Source organism: Vicia villosa, unplaced genomic scaffold, assembly GCF_029867415.1.
Source record: "Vicia villosa cultivar HV-30 ecotype Madison, WI unplaced genomic scaffold, Vvil1.0 ctg.000417F_1_1_1, whole genome shotgun sequence".
Lineage (NCBI taxonomy): Eukaryota > Viridiplantae > Streptophyta > Magnoliopsida > Fabales > Fabaceae > Vicia > Vicia villosa.
Genome location: NW_026705193.1, coordinates 1 through 4,855, shown reverse-complemented (window position 1 = coordinate 4,855; position 4,855 = coordinate 1). Strand labels below are relative to the sequence as shown.

Here is a 4,855-nt window from a genome sequence, read left to right as displayed (position 1 = left end):
CTGCTGCTATAATGCGGGTCCTGGAGATGGTCGTGATGTAATCCGAGGTCAATCCTTGTTCTGCCGAGACATTAAGGAAAATTGCTGATGATTATAAGGGGAAGCTGATCGCCTTGGAAGAAGATCACAAGAAGGTGTTGTCCGGCAAGGACGAGGAGCTGAGGAAGAAGGATGATCAAGTTACCCTTGTAATCCTCTTTACTTTTCTTGGCAAGATTATAACGATGTTTGCGCCAGGATGGAGAGTGATGATGCTTCTTGGTTGCTAGGGCGTCTTGCTCGGGACGAGAATGTCTGCGAGGAGGAGTCTTAGCACGGTGCTTCTACTCCAATGCCCCAATCCGATCGTTTTGCTGGCGGATCAAGGCATTAGTCTGGTTCAAGGCTGCGAATATGGAAGCCATGGTGGGATCAGCGTTGGATGACTCAGTGACTAGAAGAGTGTCCTCGAGAAGAGAATCTTGATGATTCTTGCCGCTGGTAGTCCCACGATGGAAAATGGTGGTATTCCATACATCTTCCGAGGAGGGAGATGTCGTGAGGCTATCGTGGGGGCTGAGAGACGTCATTGTTGAGGGGAGACACAATTAGTTCAACATTATTTTTGCCCATTTGACTGAGTGCGGTATTTGGGGCAGAAAGATTCTCGTTGTTGTCGGCCATGAAATATGAAAGATGATAGATTTTGTTTATGGGTTCTTGGTTGTGCAAGAAAACGATCAAGAAGGTGCAAGAAAGAGAAACAGGGAAGCAATGTTTCCCGCAGACGGCGCCACTGTTCGGGTAGAGTCAGAACAGATGGCCAGCAGTAACGGCGTGATCTTCGGTGATGGTTGAGAGAAAAAAGGGGTTGTACCTGTAATATACTGCGATGTCAAAGTAAGAAAGAGAATGGCGGTACAACTGAAAGTATGGGATTTTGAATAAAGTTTTAATTACCTTGCCCTCTAGGTGTGGAGGGCTATTTATAGTGTTCTCTTTGGTGTGTGACATAGTCAGGCTATATTTTGGGCTAGGCGCATTTCCAGGGTCCAAAATATAGGAGATAGTTGAACAAGTCTTCATAAATCTGGGCAGGCTGAACTAGCCGTTGGCAAGGACGGGAGAGCTAACGCGCTCGGATGGTCCTTTCTTCAGGGTAGGACAATGTTCAGCGTGTTCGGTAGAAGGGTGAGAGAGGACATGTAATCCCTGTTGGCTCGAGTAAGTGGATCAATTCTTATTAGACCGTTTTTATGCTCATTAGTGGATTATGCTATTCTGATAATTGAGTCCAAAACAGATTATTTTTACAAGCAAAAGAGAAAATAATAAATGAATAAATAATGAATTCTCATAACATGTTAAGAAGAAGATACAAGCTTATACACAAGTGGAAGTAGGAGAGTTAGTTAGCCAAAGTTGTATAACAACTTCAACAACAATAACTAACTTTTTAACCAATTCCAACCTACAACTAGAAATGAATAACTTGTTAAGCAAGTTACTCATTATGTCCTATTTATTCTCACTATTTAAAAACTTGTTTTTTCTACTTTTATTTTCTTTACATTTAGTGTGTTTATTTATTTGTATTTTAAGATATTTTTCTTATATTTTTATCATGTGACACTTCAAATATCATTCATAACCTAAAAAAAACACACATTTTATCTAACTAAATATCTAAATTAAATACTTTTTATAATTTAGAAAAGTTACCTAATAGCTAGGCTTTTGAAGTAACTTCTCATTACACGCATTTCTATCGATACATCATGCATAACTTTTCATGCTCTCTCTTGAAGAATTTCAAATCTAACATATACAATAGCTATAGTCTAGAGCTCACATGAAGTCTTAAAATATTATTTCTCTCTTTTTTGATCATCCATTTTTTTTACAATGAAATATTATAAAACAATTGAAAATTTGTGAAATAAAAAATGATTGCTAAGTGTTATATGTGGCCTCTTTACAAAGTATGCTTAAAGAGACAAACATAACACTTTAATGCACTTAAAGAGAAATACACAACACTTTAATGTATTTAAAAGTCAAACACAATACATTTAAACCTATAAGTGTAAAACTATTTAATGTATGTAAAAGATGATAAAGTTTATACATTATAAAGTGATAAAACCATCTAATATTTCTTACATCTAAAGGGGAGAAAATATGGTTGAAGTTATCAAGTTTATTAATGTTATTATCATATTTCTTTCCTTGATTCTTGTTGCAATGAATGTTGAAGGTAAACTTTTTTTTTTTTATCATTTTTAAATTCTATCACTTATTTTTTCGCATAATATTTTATCTTATTTTAAAATATTTTATTACTATTTTATTAATTTGTTGATTTATAAATATTAATTATTTATCTTTTTATTATAGGGGATATGGATTGTTCCAAGACATTTGATTGTCCAAAAGATATGTGTTTGTATCCCCTAAGAGTAAAGTGTTATTTTGTGGAAAAGCTGGGTGGTATTCTTAAAGGAAGATGTGGATGTGTTTGAGAGATTTTCACATAAGCTCTTTCTAAAATTATCCATGAGCTGTCATTCTGCTTTTCTGTTGGTACTCAATAATTTGTTTTTTTTTTTTTTTTTTTTTTACTTTTTAAGTACCTTGTAGTTATGGATCTAAGATGATGATAATGAAATTGAATAAAAGAGAATAATATTATTTAGATTTTTATAAACTTTTTTATGCATAAGTCAAAGTTGGGATATATAAAGTTTTACAATATTTATTATGCATGATAAATGTTTTAATGTTCATCTATATGTAATTTTTTTTTTAGTCCTCTCTTCTCATTTTTTTTCTCCATTTCCCTCTTTCTTTTTTAACTCTCTTTTTTACTCTATCACTTATTATTACAAAAGTGTTCGTACAAACCCGCATTTTCCATTTATTAAATAGTAATAAAAAATGGCATTGTCAATATTTAAGTATAAATGAATTGTAATTTTTACGAATTTAGTAAGGATCCTATTTTCTATTTGTCGTAAGTATCAATTGGAATGTAATTTTTCTCGGCCGGTATTCATCCCGCGCATTTTGTATCTTGTTTTGAGAACTTGCGTTCTCTCGATCAATATATTTCTTGCTTATTAAAAAAAAAAAGTATAAATGAATTGAAAATTAGATGAGTTTGATGGAGACGCACAAATAGCGTAAAATGTTTTTACACTATTATTTAATATAAATATATTATTTTGCCATGTTATATAAATAATTTAAGAATTTCATACTAACTAAACAAAATACATGATCGTTATTGACAATGTAAAATTAATATACCTTGTGAGTACGCTCAAACTCTTTTCTCAAATTAAATACACTACAAAAAAACTATTCTGCAGCGACGTGGATCCCACGTCGCAACGTTAAAAATCACGTCACAATCAAACAATAGCGACGTGTGTTGCTATGTCGTAGGAGCACGTGCGGCAAATCAGTAGTGACGTGAAAACCACGTCAGAAGGTAGCGACGTGATTCCCACGTCGCAATAAAGTTATATGGGGAATATCTCCCTGCACGCAGAGTAGGTGTGGCAGGTGTGGGGGACTGTGATATTGACTTTTATAGCGACGTTGGTCTCACGTCGCTACTTTGAATGTTTTTTTTTAAATTAAATAACGTAGGTATAGTTTTATTTTTATATAATTAATTAATTAATTTATATAATAAAATTTATATAATAAAAGTTATATATATAATAAAATTTATATATAATAAAATTTATATATAATAAAATTTATATAATAAAATTTATAAAATATAATTTATATAATAAAATTTATATAATAAATTTTTATAAAATAAATTCATATAATAAATTCAATTAAATAAAATTAAAAATTTAAAACTAATATTTTAATGAATTCAAATGTAGAATAAATTACATAAATATAAATTTAAAACAAATAAAATACAAAATGTTTTTAAGAGACATCATCATCATTTGGAAAATAATTATCAGGATTAAAATCATCATCCACTGCGTCATCCTCCGGCTCATGATCAGGAACATTACTGTAATTTCCACCACCTTGCATAAATTGTCTCATCTACTCCTCCATCTCAGCTTGCTTCTTCAGAATGCCCTCTATCTGCCGCGCATGCTGTTGTTCCATATCAGATTGCGTCTTCCGCATCATCTCCATCTGGGCCTCATTTTCGCGTCTCGCCAATTGCCTTACTAATTCAGTTTGTTCCCGTGTCAGATTTGGTTGACGCGATCCACCCTCTCCATCCATAACTCTTTGAAATAGATTGCGATCACCAGCTCTATAGTTGGACGCCAAATTTCCAGCCCCAAAAAAGCAACCATTAGGCCCTTTTTCTTTAATAACCCCACTCCAAATATGGTGATCAACATCAGCCTTAAGCGGCTCCCCCTCTGCTGGCATGTATTGAGGATTATTTTCTAGAAAAATTGCAAGCAATCTATCATATTCATCCTGCACACATATTCAATAAAAAATTTAAGTTAAATATTTACATGCATATTTAATTATACTAAATAAATATGTACATACTATAAATTAAAATTATATTAAAAAGTTACTAAAATATTTACATGCATATTTAATTATATTCTGTTTTAAAATATATATATATATATATATATCACAATAAAAAAAGTTACTAAAATAAAACCTAATTAACAACTAAATAAATTCAGAAATTTCCATTAAATCACAATAAAAATATTATCTAAATCTCCTTCTTTACTAAAATATTAACTAAATTTCCTTCAAATCACAATAAAAATATTAACTAAATCTCCTTCTTCACAATAAAACCTAACTAACAACTAAATAAATCACAGTAGAAAAAAAATTAAAAAAATTACTAAAATAC

At 31.6% G+C, this 4,855-nt stretch overlaps 1 long non-coding RNA gene across 1 annotated transcript; it reads left to right on the top strand.

Annotated features, from left to right (window-relative positions):
* Window positions 1-1,831: 1,831 nt before the first annotated feature.
* Window positions 1,832-2,686, top strand: LOC131627959 (uncharacterized). The gene is made up of 2 exons (XR_009291629.1): window positions 1,832-2,236; window positions 2,377-2,686. It is a non-coding gene; the product is annotated as an uncharacterized LOC131627959 (long non-coding RNA).
* The last annotated feature ends 2,169 nt before the right edge of the window (window positions 2,687-4,855 follow it).